Source organism: Ambystoma mexicanum, chromosome 4p, assembly GCF_040938575.1.
Source record: "Ambystoma mexicanum isolate Mex_15411 chromosome 4p, UKY_AmexF1_1, whole genome shotgun sequence".
NCBI lineage: Eukaryota > Metazoa > Chordata > Amphibia > Caudata > Ambystomatidae > Ambystoma > Ambystoma mexicanum.
In genome coordinates this window covers 127057640-127075576 of record NC_090927.1, presented here as the reverse complement: position 1 = coordinate 127075576, position 17937 = coordinate 127057640, and the positions used below count along the sequence as shown (strand labels likewise).

Here is a 17937-nt window from a genome sequence, read left to right as displayed (position 1 = left end):
AAGGCCACGACATACAGGCCCAGACCATGAAACATAAACTAGAAAAGTAAGCAGTAACTATCGAAGATGGAGGAGCAGCAGCCCGTGCAATCCATAGGAATTGTCATCTCATGGAACAAAACGCCAAACAAGAACCACAGTGTGCTGATGGGGAACCAAAGAAGTTGGGCATAGAGTACTGGAGGTGACATACATGGGGGAAATGGAGCAGGAGGCAGGCCGTTGCAATGGTGGCACACAATGGAGTCGGACCATAGAAATGTGATCAAAGAGAGAGAGAAGGCTATTAAATGGTTTACGCATACACATGGATACATAGAACGAAGAGTCAGGCTCTCAGTATGGTGGCAAAGCGAGAATACCATTCCATAGATAGGAGGGTAGCAGCACCTAGAAAAAGAGTACTAGTCACAATAGCTTGGCGCTGGGAGCAGGCCCAAAAAAAAGGGAAACTTGAGATTGGAGAAGGGCCGGGTCTAGAGATGGGGACACAGGCTATATAAATGTGATATAGAGCAAAAGCCAGGCTATAAAATGAGGGCCTACCATAGTTGGGTTAATGCTATGGAAATGGGGTCCAGAGTGTAGAGTGGGAAAGATGTACATAGTACCATAGAGAGGTGGTCAAAAAATAAACATGGGGTAAGGTGTGACAAATGGCATAGATGAGAGAAGGCTGTAGTGTTGGGGGCCAGACAAAAGGTGAAGATATGTGCCATATAAATTCCAGCATAGAGTAGGGGAAACGTCTCAGTAGAGAAGAGTATGCACTTGGTGCCATGCCATACAAATTAGGGGATTAGCATGGATGTGCACTATATATCGGTAGTGAGCAAGGGACAGGTCATAGTAATGGGGGCATAGTGCAGGTTAAAGAAAGATAGCATAAAGTGCGTGCCAGCCATGGAATAGAGGAATGATGTGGTAAGCAGGTGGTAGAAATTAGGGCACAAAAGAAGGGCAGACAAGAGACATTATTGTGGCTATAAAAAAAGAACAGGACACATACCTAGGGCGTTTAGACAACTCATTGCCAAATAAGTGAGTAAAAGGGACCGGGCAGGCCATATAATGGAGGTCATGGAGCGGGGAGATTACAACAAATGTGCCGGTGAACAGTGCTTCATTGAGTACAGCACATACAGTGAGCAGGCTATAGAAACGGGGGATAAGAGAGAACACAGGCCATATGTGCGGTACCTTGTGGACCAGGGATTAACACCTGGGAATTGGGGCATTAAGACGAGGGACTGGCCATTAAAATGAGGCATGAAGAAGAGAATGGTTGAAGAAATGTGGTTATAAAGAGTAGGGAGCACCCCTTTGAGAATAGGACATGGAGAATGAGCATGCCAGACCAATCAGGACGTAGATATGTTGAAATAAGGGCCTGTAAAGGAGGCAGTGTGTAGAAAAGGTGCCATAGAAATGGAGACATGCCTTTTGGGTGGTCTATAGAAAAGAGTGCAGAAAGGTGGGGGTTGGGCAATATAAATGGAGCACTGAAACAGGAAGGCTACTATAGGAAGTTTAGAGACGGAAACAAGCTAGAGACATCATGGCTTAGATTAGGGCCAATATATAGTAATTATAGGATACTTCAGGGGCAGTACACGCATTTCGATGGCCTGAGGCAGGCCAACACAGTAGGGCTTCAAGAAGTGGGAATCTAGCCATAGAGCAGCAGGCAGGCTATGGAGATGGGGCTATAAAGTGTGACACGAAAAGCATGGCATTTCAAAGAAGTTGGGGAGTCAAAAGTGTCAGAAAGGAACTTGGGGCACAGATTAGGCCATTGAGGGCCTATAAATGAGAGGAACAAGGAATAGAAATTAATGGCGGTATGGAGCGAGGCACTTGATTGAAACTGGAATTGCGAAGGCTCGAGGCCACAAAAAAAGGAGGATGTGAAGAGAGGCTAACCATAGCTATGGCAGCACAGAACAGGAAGCAAACCTAGAAGTGGAGGATATACAGCATAGATCTGGCTGAGGATAGGATATATTGCTCAAGGTGTATAGCAGTGGTATGGCCAAAGAAATTGAGGTGAAACGCAGTGTTAACGTCATAGAAATTGAGGCAAGGAGCAAGGGGGTAATGTTGTAGAAATGCAGACATAGAGGAGTGGGTACATACCAGGCACCTGTACAATGAATTCGAAGCAGGCCATACAAAGAAAGGGATAGATCTGGGAACGTAGAAATGTAGGAAGAGAATGGGACAGTATACTTCACAAAACTATCATCTAGCTGGGATAGACTCTAGCAGAGGCAGAACAGATTTCCATGAAAGAATGTGCTGAGGAGGAGGTCAGGCCAGGGCATACTTTATGGAAGGCCTGGTCATGGAACTGCAGAGAGTATGCCATAGGCAGTAGAAGAGAAATGGATATGGACTGTAGGAGTCTGAGTGAGGGGGTTCGGTATAGCCTAAGTCCCAAGTATAACCTAAGTCCTGGCATGTCAGCGAGAGGAGGAACGGTTGGGTAGCCGGCAGTGCAGGCTATTGGGGGGGGGGGGGGAGGGAGGCACAGGCAATTGCAAGAAAGTTTGCATAGAGTTGTAGGGGGTCTCAGGCCATGCAGAGTGGTAGGGGAGCCGGCTGTGGAAGGGGTTGGAGGGCAGGTAGGCTTAAACAGTAGAGTGCAGTATGAAAGTAGAATCAGTGGTATGTGCCTCCTGTAAATAACAGGCAGAGCGATGCCCACAGCCCTTTGTACTTTGCTTTCTATTGCCTTCTAGGCCCCTAGGTTTTTCTTTCTCGTCTCAATTTTGCCAAATTTCTTTTGTTTTTCTGTTTATTCACGTTAGTTGTGGCTATGAAAAGTATATGTTTTTATGGGCCGAGCTCCCTCTTTGTTCATGCTTGACCCTGGTGGATTTTTCCTTTGGTAGAATGCGTAGTTTTGTGATCCAATCCTAGGTTTCACCATTTGAAGGCATACATTGTTTTCAAAACTTTATTAGCAGAGTTTGCTCATTAAAATGTTCTTGATCAGCAAACACATTTATTTGATTAGCTGCTCGTACTAATATTTTTAATGTCAGCAAAAGTTATTTGAACCCAAGACATCAAATGAGCAAAGCTGCAAAAAAACATTAGTAAGATGAGTGTCTGTAAAATGTAAAGGTTAGCTGCATGATTGGACACAAATAAATAGATCTGATAAAAGGCTCCCATATTTTTTTTCATTGCAAGGCTCTGCAGCTGGGTGCGGTTGGCGTTTCACAGGGCAGCGTCCTGTATATTGTTGGCTTGACCCATCATTTGTTCTGCAAGGAAGGAGAAGTTCAGAAGTTTCATAAATCCAAAAGTTCACCATGCTAAAGGAAAGTCATAGCCTGAGACTAAGTATGTTGCAGGGTAGTTGCCAACTTCAGGTGGCCCTCAAGCCTGAGCTAGGTAGGTCCAAGCACAGTATTCCAGAGCTGTGCACTCATAAAACCTGTATTTATCACTGTTGGCACTCAGAGACGTCATCTGGGGTTCCAATTCTTTTTTTCTTTTGGTTTTAAGGGAACAAGGCTTTATACAATTCAAGCTTCCTATAAAAAAGAAATTGCGCATATGCCCACTATTGGAAATAACTATTTCCAGGACCTGAAGGTTTGCAGATGAGTGGACATGGGGGGACGAGGTATGGCACTCAAGTGGAGATTCTGCCTGGGGCACCGCTTCAAAGGAAAGGGTGAAGGATGCACAGAACCACAGCGAGCCAGCATGAGATGGAAGCAGCTACTTTCAGGTTCTGCTTACTTTCCCGGCCTTCGGATTGAATAGCTCTCTCCTGCAGGTCCTAATATATAATGCAATCATAGATCAAAGCGAACTCTGCAGGCTAACTCCAATGCATGGTATTGTAGTAGATTGTAGATGTACAGGCTAGATGGAAATGTTGATCACTATTTTGCATTAACATCTAGTTATCTTTGTGTATTCATTATGTAAGAGGAAAGAAAGTAAGAGACTAAGCAGAGTGTATAAAGTAGAAGGCAGAGAACGGGGCAAACTAGATGGAATATTGTAGTTTGCTGCCATCTCACTTTCAGGATAGCTGGTATAAAGTACCAGGATGATAAACTTTAAATGACAAGGAGTTAGGGATCAGCTCATGGGTTGAACACTACTTGCACAGATGCATGCAACCAGCAGGGCACAGAACTTGGTTTGCCATGAAAAGCATGTACATTTTCAAAAGTGTTTATTCGTCAATATGATGCATCTTAACCATCAAAATTAAATATAGTTGACACTATGAGCTTTACATACTTACTTAAACTTTACTGAAAAACATGGAGACGAGGCATTGTTTTACAGTAGCAATACTGTAATTATGCCTTATGTAACAACGTTTAGGAATGGAATTGCAGGACTATCTTTTAAAACATTAAAGCTAATACATGCTGGTCTTTACCAAACAGAATATAGTTGGCTTTATAAAAGTATCGTTCCGATTACACCTGGTTTGCAAATATATGAAAAATAACGTTTCCTGCCTAGCACTCCCACATAGGCCTTTGGCACTTTTAAGAGTAGAGGAGATGATTACTGCTGCACTCTGTCTCCAATAGCACCTTTGAAATTGCAGTGAAGAGAGAAAAGGTAGTACAGTGATCCCTGAGGGCAAGAGAGGAATGGAGGGTGAGCTGTGCTGTCATTGCACAGGGCCGTCATTGCACAGGGCCCTTTAATTAGCAAACCTACAGAATTGCATAGCAAATTGCTATGGAACACTGCTTATTTTATGCCTTGAGGTATAATCCTTTTAAAAAAAGTTTTTATTTTTAGTTTTGTCCCTTCACCCCTGTTTCTTTTGTAAGTGCTTAGAAATATGGCATTTGATATTTTCAAAGCTCCTGCATTCCATCCAATACTGGGCTTGGCCTCATTAGTAAACCACAATACTCACATGGATTGTACAATATGGCATTTGATATTTTCAAAGCTCCTGCATTCCGTCCAAAACTGGGATTGGCCCAATTAGTAAACCACAATTCTTACATAGATTGTACATCAGCAGTCTTGGCATTTGATTCTGCCTTTTGTTAACAACATTGCTTCTCGATGGCAGTAGAAGACACTCGACCCACAGAACACACCACAGGTCTTAGTCTTAGTTGGTATTAGCCACAACAGCATGGTCTCTTTTATACCATTTTATATTCAGATTTTCTTTCCAGGAAGAAAAAGCCTTAGAAACTTACACCTGAAAGACTGCATCTTTGCCCAACTGACTTGATTCCTGGTACCCCGATTTCTCATGTGAAGATCTAAGCTCTAGCTTATGGGTCTTTAACCTTTGGCTCGCCAGATGTTTTGGACTACAACTCCCATCATCCCCAGCCAGCATAGTCAATGATGAGAAATCCTGGGAGTCAGAGCCAAAACATCTGGCGAGCCACAGGTTGCAGACCCCTGCTCTAGCTAGACCAGTGGAGGAAGTGCTTAGAAAATGCATCATTAACTTTCTGAAAAAAGGATTGGTACATCTTTCGTAATTACCTGTTTTATTTGTACAAACATAGGAGATCTGTGACCCTGCATAGAACATAGAGGGGTAAATACAGTAACAAAAAATAATTGCTATCCTTTGCCTTTAAACTTCTCTCTGCTGGAAACATGTAAGGAGTCCACTGTTTACACCAAACTTGAATTAAGATGTGTAGATAACATTTTGAGAATACATCATGATGATGAGTGAAAAGCTGAGTTCCATATGCAGTTGAGACATTTTTAAAAATATGGTTTTATTGACATTTTCATGAGTAGAGAACATTATCACATTAGTTCCAGAACAAAGTGGTGCACCCCATACTTCCAACAGTTTACTGAACCGGGGTTCAGTGTGCCATGCACACGCCCTACCACATAAAACATACATCAGAAAAGTTCCATTTGGTTATTGAACTTCTTCTTTCTTCCCACTTTCCCTTTAACTAAAACAATGGGGGAACAAATCAACAAGAACAACTTAAAGGATTAGGGACTTTTAGGAAACCATGTTTTTGCGGCATGAGTTTATACATTTAGCTAACATCAGGAATAGACTATTCGGGGTCATAGTGTTCACTGCTTAGTTTTTCTGCGTTCTCCTAGCTAATCTTTAACTGGTCCAGCCACAAGCTCTATAATATATCAATAATGGTAGCTATTCCATGTTGATGTGTGAATGGGATTCAAGCAATACAGCCATCGGACTTTCCATATCATATAATTCATATGCGTTTTTTTTGTCCATTTCCCGCTTAGTTGGTAAGTGGCTTCTCTTCCAGTGAAGAGTAAGACAAACCTAGCCACTAGGAGCAAGTTTCTTGGCATGTGAGATAATAGGGTATATCCCCCTCCGTGGTCTTCAAGACTGAACAGTATCAGTTGTGGGGACAATTCCCCCTCTAGTCCATCTGTGCCCTCACTCAATCCATGCTAATAACTCCTTCCAGGTGCATTGTACTAGAGAGCATTCCCACCACCAATGCCAATATATGCTTATCATGTTACAATTTCTCAAGGAAAAAAGGGCACATATTGGGGTACATTTTAGAAAGCCAATAAGGTGTTAAATGCCATCGTAACATCAGTCTACAATTGTGCATTTTATATTGAACCGCTATAGAAGAGGACCAGACCGCCCTCTATGTTTTCTGCCGGGCCTCTGGATGATCATGTAACTGGAAGTTCCCTGACCATTGTTTCTGGGTGTTTGGAGTGTCAATGTAACCTCTTGCAAGGAGAGAGTCGTATAGCTCAGAGATGAGCCCTTTTGTGTTGACATGTGTATCAAGTACTTGTTTGAATTGGGACAGTGGGCATCTTAAACTATGCCTGTTAAGGTGCCCTTTCGCTGCAAATACATCATGGGGAATGCCCAAAGCTTTCTCTAATTCGTGTTTGAGTAGGTATCGACCTTATTTCCATAATTGTCCCACCCTGATCAAACCAGGACGTCTGAAATCTAAGAGAGTTCCCTATTTTGGGGAGCCCAAATACAACTGAGCGGGGTGGCCACGACGTGACTCTGAGTTTTTTCCATTGGAGCCAGGGAACCGATGGAACAGGGTGGGTGTGTATTTTGTGTGGCAACTGCATGCTGGGCACTCACCATTCTCCCAATGTGACTGGCATAAAGACAGGCGTAGAGAGAGTTTTCCACGCCAACCCATTGTTTCTCTTTGCTTTCCCTTAAGCGGTCTACCAAGACCCTACGTTTGGCGGCTATGTTGGAGGATTCGAAATTGAGGGGATCTGGGAGCTATTTAGCTCCTGCTTGTAGCCTAGAAGTGTCTGGATAGCTTGACATCCACATCTATCAGGAGATACTTTTAGCTCCCCAGACCAACCAATGCCAAACACACACCTATGTGAATTTAACTCTATGCATTTGGGACAATCTATAAACATAAGGACGCATTTATATAATATTTTAAGTATAAGGGGGATAAATACTGTACAAAATAATTAGTTACATCTTAAGTGGGAGTTAGACTTGCTGAACTCTATGCACTAGCTCTTTGTTTTCACATGGTAGCTCTTGGTCGCTGGTTAATTCTGGATACCAGGAGCTGCTTTTAGCTCCTGCTTATCCAATCTCAATTTGGATCCCTATGTGGTATTCATATAGGTCTGGGAATCCAATTCCTCCTTCTCCTTTGGCAAAATGAAGGTACCATATGCTATCCATTGTCTTTTCCTCACCCGTAGAAATTTACGGTCCTCAACAAGGAAGGAAGTTATTATTGTTGGAAGGGCCTGTTGTAGGAACAGCAGCCTTGGTAGGACATTCATTTTAATAGATGTGAGACGTGCTGCCCATGATAACAGTGTTGGACCATTTCTGCAGGTCTTTCTTTATTTTATCCTAAAGAGGAGGATAATTTTCAGCGTATAAATCGTCTTGATTTCCAGTAATGGGCACCTCTAGATATTTTTTTTAAAAAACCTTTATTTTTGGTCTTTCAATACATCATACAAATACGCACCCACATTAGGGTGGATTTAACTTTACGCCTTCAACCAGTGCCCCAACCCCCCCGCCTCCCTCCGAGCCCCTCCCCCGCTGCATCTCTGCATCGTCCTCATTGTGCGTCGTTTCAGCCTCCCAGCGACCCAGTGGTAATTCTCGTCAGTCCGAGTTAAGACTGCATCAGGGTGTGTTCCCAGTGTCTAGTGGTTCCTCTGAGGAGGAGTCGGCCTCCCTTGTCAGGAAGGATATCAGCGGGCCCCATATGTCGTACGGGCGCGCGTGAGGCGGGAGGAATTTTATGAAATCTGCTTCTGTGTCCTGGTAATAAAGTAAGTCTTTCCGCCATGCGGTATAGGAAGCCGGGGGGTCGCGGCCCCATGCCATGGCGACTCTCCTGCGGGCTAGTGTCAGTAGGACTCCGGTCAGTTTCCTCGACGGCGTGGAAAGCAACCTCGTCATCCCCAACAGAGCTGCTGTGCATCGCGGTTGTACTACTTCACCCACGATTACGGATGTCGTGTCTAACACTCGGTTCTAGAATGGGGCTACTTCAGGGCATTCCCATGCCAGGTGCACGAAGCTCGCCGATTGAATACCGCATCTCCTGCATTCTGCCTGGGTGTCAGGATGGTGTTTATTAGCTTTTTCCGGTGTATAATAGGTTTGGTGGAGGAAATGAAAATGGATAAGCTTGAGCCGGGAGTTAAGTGAAATTTTCTGAGTCTGCTTCAGAATGTAGTCCCAATCAACCTCCGATATACTTGTGGTTAGTGCTCGTTCCCATCTCGTTTTCGCTCTTGAGTTGACGGGGGGCGTTCCGGTGGTCAGCGCTTTATAGATTTGCGACACCAGCCTGGCTTCCCCCTGTGCTTGAATGACATCATGCAGTAGCTGCCAGGTCGGTGGCTGTCTCGGGAAACCAGGCAGGTGGGTCTGCATGGTGTATTGGGTTCGGAAGTAGAGGAACACGTCCAGTGCTGAGTCGCCCCCTTTCTGTTTGGCTTGGTCAGGGGTCAGGAAGCCCTCCTCTGTGAATAGGTCTCCAAGGGATTGTATGTGTAGTTTGTCGACCCACTGGTGAAACACTTTCTCTGATGTTAGGGGGATTCCAGGAATAAACTTAACTGGCAAGAGGGGAGAGTATCTTATCTGCACCCCCAGTTTGTTTGCTAGCGACTTCCAAACCTTGTATGTTGTAAGCATCACGTTCATTGTGCGGTTGGGAACGGGAAGCCGACTGAATACCACAGCGGTTAGGAAGTTGGGTGTTGCCAAGGCCCTCTCGACCTGTACATGGGGGCGAATAATTTGCGTTGCGTACCAATGGCTGAGGTACTGTGCTTGGGCTGCCCAGAAGTATTTTTCCATGTCTGGGAGGGCCAGACCACCGCTGGACACGGGAAGCGTCAGTATTGCGTGTGCCACTCTGGCCGGCCTTCCAGCCCACAGTAGATCCAGAACCAAGGTTTTCAGCCTTTTCAAGAAGGATTGTGGTAGTAGCAGCGGGATATTGTTGAAAAGATACAGTAATCTTGGCAGCATTACCATTTTGACTAAGGAGGTTCTGCCCCAGAGTGTCAGTGGGAGTGTCTTCCAGCGCGTGACCTTGTCTTGTAGAGACTTAAACACCTCCTCATAGTTGTCCCGGAATACCTCTAGTGGGTCCAGTGACAGTTGGATTCCAAGATAACGGACCCTCGAGGTTCTCCACTCGAGTCCGAAGTCATCAGCGAATTGTTTCGTGTCCCTGGTCAGTGGGAAGACGACTGATTTTAAGTGATTGATTTTCAGTCCGGAGGCTGCCCCAAATCTGATGACTTCCCGCATGACCGGGTTCAGGTTGACTTCAGGATCTCTTATGAATAGTGCTACGTCGTCGGCGTATAGGGACACAATTGGCTTGTGTGGGCCGATGGTGAGTCCAATTTGTTGGCGTAGTTCCCGCAGGTTGGAAGCTAGTGGCTTCATTACCAGAGCGAAGATTAGTGCTGACAGGGGGCATCCTTGCCTCGTGCCGCGCTGCAGGCTTATTGCTGCTGATTTTGCCTTGCCCACTGTGATATTGGCCTGTGGGTTGGTGTACAGGAGAGAGACCAGTTTGATAAAGCGGGCCCCCAGCCCCATTCTGGTCAGGACCATGAACATGAACGGCCACTCCACTGAGTCAAATGCTTTTTCTGCATCAAGCAGGACCGCGATTGCCTGGCCTGTAGGATCTAATGCCTCAATGATTCCAAACATTCTCCGGATGCTGAAGGTCGTATTGCGGCCAGGTATGAAACCAGCTTGGTCTGCTAGTACTAGGGCAGGCATCAGGGGCATCAATCTATTCGCCAGGATCTTAGCAAGGATTTTATTGTCCAGATTGAGCAGGGAGATCGGGCGATACGAGGTGCATTCGTCTGGTGGTTTTCCTGATTTGTGCAAAAGAATGACATTGGCCACACGCGAAGATTGAGGAAGGGTTCCAAGCTCTAGCGCTTCCTCGTGCACCGCTGCCAGCACCAGAGCCAGGGGTTCTGCAAAGGCCTTATAAAATTCTCCCGTTAGGCCGTCGGGGCCTGGTGCTTTGGAGGGCGGTAGGGTCTTTATGGCTGCTTTGATCTCTTCTTGTGAGGTTAGCTCGTTCAGGGGTTCCCGTAGATGATGTTCGACCCAGTAGAGCTCTGTGTCTTCCAGATATTCCAGGGGGAGGTGCGAATCTTTCGGTAGCTTGGCACTGTAGCGGTCTTGGTAGAATAGGCCGAATTCCTCCGCTATCTTTTCGTCAGTGTGGACCACTTCCCCTTGCCTAGTTCTGATCCTTTCGATTTGGGACTGTTTATTGTCGGCTTTAATTAGATTTGCCAGTAAAGCTCCTGGTTTCTGGCCCTCGCCGTATTGGCGGATTTGGTTGGGGCGTTGGAGAAATTTCACCTCTCGCTCCGCTGTGTCGTTGAATTTCTGCAATTCCGTCCTCAATGCCGCTGCAGCTTCTGGGTTGTCGTTGTTTGCGTTCTGAGTTTCGAGCTGTTTTAGTTTATTTTCGCTGCTTGCAAGCTTGCCCCTGATGAGCTTGAGGATGCCGTTTTCTTTGGCGAGGCAGACTCAACATTTAAAGGATTCCCAAATTAAGCTTGCCGATGGGACCGAACCCAGGTTGGCTCGTAAAAACACGTCTATCTCTTCTCTTAATTCGGAGGCAAAGACCTCGTCCCGTAGTGATCCCTGCTTGAAGCGCCAGCGTTGTAGCGGCGGGGTGGGGCTGGCTGGCTGAAGCTTGAGGAAGATTGGCGAGTGCTCCGAGAGTGTTCTCGGGTGGATGAGGCACCGGCCACACGTTAGGGTGCTGTTGGTTGAGGTGAAAAAGTAGTCGATTTGGGAGCTTGTGTTATGGACTGTAGAATGAAAGGTGTACTCACGCCTTTCCCCATTGGAGATTCTCCATGTGTCCTGTAAATCAAATGCCTTGCAGATTTCCTTTATTTGGATAGCAGCTTTTGAGGTTGGTTGATGTATGGCCGATGATCTATCTCTCGTAGGGTCCATAACCGTGTTCATGTCACCGCCCCCACATGACCTTGGCCGGGTCAAGCACTGAGAGCTGTGTCAACACCCAGCCGAAGTTGTTATGGCCATCCACATTCGGAGCATATGAGTTGACAAAGGTCACTTTCTGACCGGCGACGATGCCATTCACCAGTAGTGCTCTGCCTTCCTCGCCTTTTGCCGTGTGCAGTAGCCGGAAACTGAGCCGCCTGTGTATGAGGATCGCAACACCTCTCGAGTAAGTGGAGTATGATGAGAAGTATCTGTGGCAGCCCCAGCTTTTGGCCCACTGGCGGTCACTCGCCGGCCTAAAATGCGTCTCTTGAATTAGGGCCACGTCTACATCATGTCGTCTGAGATAGTGTAGGATTTTCCTAGATTTAGCTGGGATGTTACCTCCTCTTATGTTCCATGCTAAGACGTTGAACGGGGCGGTTTTGCTTTTATTTTGGATCCCGTATCTAGCTCAGCGGGCGGCTGTGGTCTGGTTGAGCGAGAGCTGCTGACTGGGTCTTTGTGTGAAGGATGGGAGTCACAATGCGATGATGGATTTGGCAACGAGCAGGGAGCCAGCAGCGAGCGGGGCAGTCGGGAACTGGTGGCGCTGGATTTCTCCATTAACTTTGTAATAATCGAACTTCGGGCAATCCCCAACTGGCCCATAACGTAGCTCTCCCGAGGGTGGGCAACCTTGAACATGCTCACCGGGAGGTTCCAACTTACCCAACCCCAAACCAAAACGGCCCTAGGAGTCGCCATGTCGAGATGTGCGTTCCACACCTCGGCGGGCAGACCCCACTCAGGCTAACAGTAACTTAACGGTAGCTGAGCTGGGGGCGCCTGGGGTCTCCCAAGTGTCCCAGCCCCGATTTATGCCGCTGTAATTGGTTTGGCCCACTCAGTGCAGCTGTGTCGGGTCTTGTGCCCTTCTGTGTCCAACCGTTTAAGGAGGGTTCCTGGGGGTTCTATCTCTTTGCGGTCTGGGGCGAGCCTGATTCTGATCTGGGAGCCCCAGAAGGTCGAGGAACAAATTTGCTTCATCTGGGGTTTGGAAAAATTTGACCTTTCCCTCGTGCTGGACTCTCAAGCGTGGTGGGTAAAGCATGGAATATGGCAGTTGGTTGTTGCGGAGTCTCTGTTTAACGCTTGCAAATGTTTTCCTTTGTGTTTGAACTGCCGGGGAGAAGTCGAGGTAAAAGTGGATTTTGTGCCCATCGTGGCTCAGATCGCCTTTCTCTCTGGCAAGGCGGAGCAGGGAGTCACGATCTCTGTAGTTCAGCAGCCTCGCTATTATGGGTCTAGGAGGAGCCCCTGGAGCCGGTCTCGTCGCGGGAATCCTGTGGGCTCTCTCGATTATGAATAGGCGAGATAGGGCCTCGCAGCCGAATAGAGTGATGCATAGGGTTTCCACAAAGTCTTCCATTTTCTCCTGCGTTTGATGTTCTCTCACACCGACTATCCGTAGGTTATTCCTCCTCGACCGACCTTCGAGGTCCTCGCACTTGGCGGCCGTTAGTTTCATTTACGATTCTAGCTGTAAAACTCTGTTTGTGAGGGTTTCCGAACTGTCGTCGAGATTTGACACCCTCTGCCCCACCTCGTTTAGGCGTTCGGCCTGGGAGTCCATGCGGTGTTGCATGAGGTCGATTTTGGACGCGAGACCGTCCATTTTGTTACTCAGGCTGCCGATGCCTGCTTTTAAGTCGAGGAGGATTTCTTTGATTTCAAAGGGGTTCTCTACCGTTCCATCTTGGTGGGAACATTCGGACGATGAAGCTTGATCTTCAGGTTGGCGAGGGGCTCTGGGGGTCAGGCCACTCTCAAAGTTTAGCTTCCTCTGAGATTTATCGCTTTTCCCCATCTTGGCTGCAGGTGGTCAGGTCGTGCCTCGGGTCCTCCTCCGGATGGGACTGGCCGCGGCTGGATGTATGTGGTGTTTGATCAGCAGTGCGGGCCGAGGGCTGGACGTCGTCGCGCGCTGTGCTTTTCCACTGACAGCGCGGCCCCCTTGGTGGGATTCCGTGGAAGACTGGGGTATGATGTGCGTTGCCAGGGGTTGACTGTTCAGGCGCTATGCTGGCTCATGACGAGAGAGGTTTACAGAGTTTTCTGCCAGCTCCTCTTGGTTCAGGGGGTGAAGTTGTGGACAGCCCCCAGCGCTCCCGATTCGTAGTATAGGGCTGTGTGATGGTCCGCGACAGGGAGGGTACTCCGCCCCAGGTGGAAGGGTTCAGGACGTCCGTGTGTGGGGGCGCCGCTCCCGTTTGGGCCCAGCGGGTTGCAGGAGTGACTGGTTAGCCAGGGGGGGCTTCGCTGCTTGATCGGCCCTGCCACTGCGGGTACGGCGGCCGCCCAGTTCCGAAGGCGGAAGGGAAGGGAACAGCGCTGTTACCCCACCACTCCTTACCTGCCGGGGTCCCGGGGCCGACCCCTCTGCTCGACTCTGCCTGGTGGGTGTGGGGGTTCTTGTTGGGCGGCTGGCCGTCTTCCGGGGTCTGTCGCTCCACGGAGCTGGGAGACTGGGTGCCAGATCCGCCGGAGCCAATTCCGGGCGTGGGGGAGGCCCAAGCGCCTTACGTCCGAATCTTCCGCTCTGGCGAAGGTTCCCGGCGGGGGGAGGGGGATGGTCAGGGTCTCTCGCCGGTTCTCTCGGGCCACTGTCGACTCCTTGCCAGGATACTGGCCCCCGTCTCGTGGGCGGCCGGGGGGGGTGCGTCGGGGTCTGTAGTGGGGGAGCTCTGCTCTTGGAGCGCGGGGCCGAGTGGTCGACCCCGCGAGTTACGGCAGCCGGGCCTCTCGGGCCGAGTTTCGGGCTGGGAGCTCCGATTTCACTCGAAACTTTGGGGTGGCACAGCTGGGGACATCAGCAGTTCGTGTACCGGGGAACTGGGGGTCGGTGGCGCCAGGATCCGTAGGATTAACCAGGATTGATGCGGGGCTACGAGGGAGCTCTGACCTAAGCGGCCATCTTGGATGGCCCTCTAGCGCCCTCAAGACACCACCTCTAGATATTTAATTCTGTCTACGTGTTTTTATATTCTCTGGTTCAATAAGTTTTGGGAAGTATGAGAAACATTCTTTTTAAGTGGCAAATACTGTCTTATTCAAGTTAATTTTAAAGCCAGAGAGTTTGCCATATTCAGACACCGTCGAAATAAGCGCTGGGATAGATGTCTCTGGTTGTGTTATATACACGAGTATGTTGTCTGCGTATAAGACAGGTTTGTATGTCTTCCCTCCATCACGAAGCCCTGTATGTGATTATTTGAGCGAAGGGCTGGGGCCAACGGCTCCAGAGTTAAAAACAAACATTTGTGGCTATTGAGGGCAAGCCTGGCGCGTCCCCCCCCACTCAACCGGAATTCAGGTGAGGCCACTCCATTAATCACCACCTTGGCCGTGACGTTTTGATAAAATGCCATAGCTCCTTCCAGCCAGCCATCTAGGGCCCAAACCTGTCTTTCTCAGGGTTGCCTCTGTAAAGGGCCACTCAACCCTGTCGAAAGCCTTTTCAGCATCAATCGAGAGCAGGATAGGATCCTGAACATCATCACGAATTCCAGCAATTAAGTTCAGGGTCTTGCAGATATTGTCTACGCCCGTTCAGCCCCTAAAAAGGCCTACGTGGTCATTGTGTATCAGCTTGGGGAGAACCGCGTTCAGCCGTTCCGCCAAGATGCTAGCAAACACCTTTGCATCAACATTAATCAGTGCTGTGGGCTGATATGGACCACATTCCATTTTGTCTCGACCTGACCTTCTTAGGGAGAACTATTGGACGTGCCTGCGTGAATGAGTCTGGGCTTACCCTGCATGTAAGATGTCATTAAAGAGGTTAGATAGTAAAGGGACTAACAAGAGGCCAAGCCTTTCGTAGAAGGCTGATGTGTACCCATCCTGCCCAGGAGCGGATTCAGCCTTGAGTTTTGAGATCGCTGTAATGATTTAATTGCTCTCTATGGGGGATGTCTAATAACTCCCTTTCACCAGGGGCAATGTTTGAAGGGGTCGTTCTTCTAGCTAGTTATTTATTTCTTTGTCATCGCACAGCTGTTCGGTCGACTAGAGGTGGGCATACAAGTTACTGAATCACTGTGCAATGTCCCCGGCTCGGTTCAATATTCTCTCTGTCTCTGTTACGCTCACCTGGTATCCACAGGGACGCCACCCAGCTGGGTTACTCGCTGGTATGCTTCTCAGCTTTGCCCTGATGTGGTCTGCAGGGAAGGTTCTGCCTAAAAATACAGGACGACTGTGTTCAAGACTGACCAACTGGGGTAAGTATCCTCCCTCCACACCCGTATGCTTTCAGTCCCTCTGGCGCCCTCTCCTCACCTTGTGGTAGAATTAGGCGTGCTCACCGTCCTGCGTTCTTTGCAGGGGCGCGTTGTCTTTCATGGGCGAGTGCGGTCCAGTTACTTCACTGACGCCGGCCCGTTTGATATTGTTCAGGTAGGTTTTATTGCCGTTCTTTAGTTTTGTTGCTATCCAGCATGCCTTTTTTGTTTAAAATGTCTCTTTTTCTTCTCCCTTAGGTATGCAGAGCTTTAGCGCGGCGAACTGGCTTGGTTGAGCCCGCTGGTTAATGATGGCGCATTAAGAGCGCTATGATGCGGTAAGTAAGAGCTAAGCACTGCAAAGTCTTGCCTTTGCTAACCTGTGTTTTCCAACCTTGTAGGTCGCGGTGTTCTTCAGCGCGAGTTGAATGTCCGGAGTGGTGCCAGCCGAGAGGCGACCAGCCAGGTAAGCCTTTTGAGCAGTTCGTAATTTGTAAATGTCTCTAGCTTTCTTTAATGTTGCCTCTTTCTTCCTCTTTCAGGTCGTTCTGTCCGGGAGGCATTCAGATTCGAGGAAGCTGTTCTCAGTAGCTGCGAGTGTTTAAAGATGAAGACTGCAAATAAGATGCTGCTGCTAATGATGTTCCTTTTGTCTCCTTGCAGGTTCTGCTTCTCCGAGGTTCGAGGGAATAGCTGCACACGGTGAGCGTCACGTTGCAAGCTGCAAAGTAACACGAAGCATGTTCTGCAGTCAGGGTGTGGTTTATATAGCCCAGGTAAAGTAGTACCAGGCAAAGTAGTTCCAGGCCTGCCACACCAAAACACTACACCGCATAGCTTGGTTCTTAGGAACCAAGCTATGTGGATGTCTCCATGTTGGCTGACAATACAATAAAGTAGTTCCCAAGCACATTGTTGTTCATGGTGTATGAGCCTGGCGCCATAGGCGCCAGGACTGGCCCCATGAGGGCTTTTGAAGAGGATACCAGGCTCTAGAAGCCCGAGTCCTGACTTCACCTGGCCAATGGGTTTGCCAGAGGGGGTTTTGGGCGAGGGTCGTGACAGTCTCATCCTTAATTTTCAAAACAGATCTTTATGCTTTTTGACCTCAGGCCGCAAGCAATGTGTGAGATTTATCGCCCTTTTCATAGTACCTCTGCTTAAAGAATCGTAGTTGTGCAATAGCTTTCCCTTTCCAGATATCCCTAAGTTCTTGTTTCAATTCATTAACCTCAGCGAGTTTCTCCTCTAATTGAGTAGATGCACTTTTAATGGCTGCCTCTTTTTCTGCTGTTAATTGCTTTAGGTTAGTTTCCTGTAGCCTCCTCTGTTTTCTTTGCCAATCCTTCTGCTGTTAATAGGCCCGAAAGGTGGCTGCCTCCCAGACTATATGCAGTGGTGTCTCCCCATTATCATTATATTGGAAGAGTTCTTTGACCTCTTTGCGGAAGGTTTCACTGACCATCAAATCTCTATACAAGGAATCATTGTTACAAAACCCAGTGTTTGTCGAGTCGGGTGCAAGGCCCTATATGAACTGACAGCCTGCACATATCATGGTACGACCACCCCATGATTTGTATGTTTCTGTCTAAAATGTTGTGTTTTTGGGAAGCCTCTATCAACATGTCAATCCTGGTAAAGGATTTGTGTAGTGGTGAGAAAACTGTGAAATCCTTTGCATGTTGCTCTTTGTGTGTCTATCTCATAGTGCCAACCTGAAAGCCCTCTTGCAAGAACACTATCATGGGCAGGATGGGGAACGGCTCCAACTCCTAACGACAACCAGTTCTGCAGTGGGTCTGCTATTAAGCTCAGATCTCCCTCACAGATCAGGTACTTGGAAATGTCAGTACACAACTGACAAATGCGAGTTGTTGCTAGTTAGGGGTGTAGCGTTGTGCGCTCACCAGTGGCACGCTGCGTACGGTGGTTCCCCTGTGAATTGCAGGGAGTCCTGTGCCGCTTGCAGCACTTCTCCACTGGGCCACCGGGTGCTCTGTGCCGGTTGAGGTGGTCTTCCCTGGGATCGCAGAGGGTCCTTCGCTGAACACAGCCACACTCCTCCCTCAGTTCTCCACGGCAGCAAGCATGGCGGTTGCCATGGTGCATCAAGGACGCTGGGCAACGCGCAGCTCGACAGCACAGCAATACGATCATGTGACTAGTGTT

At 48.2% G+C, this 17937-nt stretch overlaps 1 protein-coding gene across 7 annotated transcripts in view; it reads left to right on the top strand.

Moving 5' to 3' along the window:
• The window catches only part of MAPRE3 (microtubule associated protein RP/EB family member 3), a 1726857-nt gene that overhangs the window by 612 nt on the left and 1708308 nt on the right, over nt 1-17937 (top strand). The window lies entirely within an intron of this gene.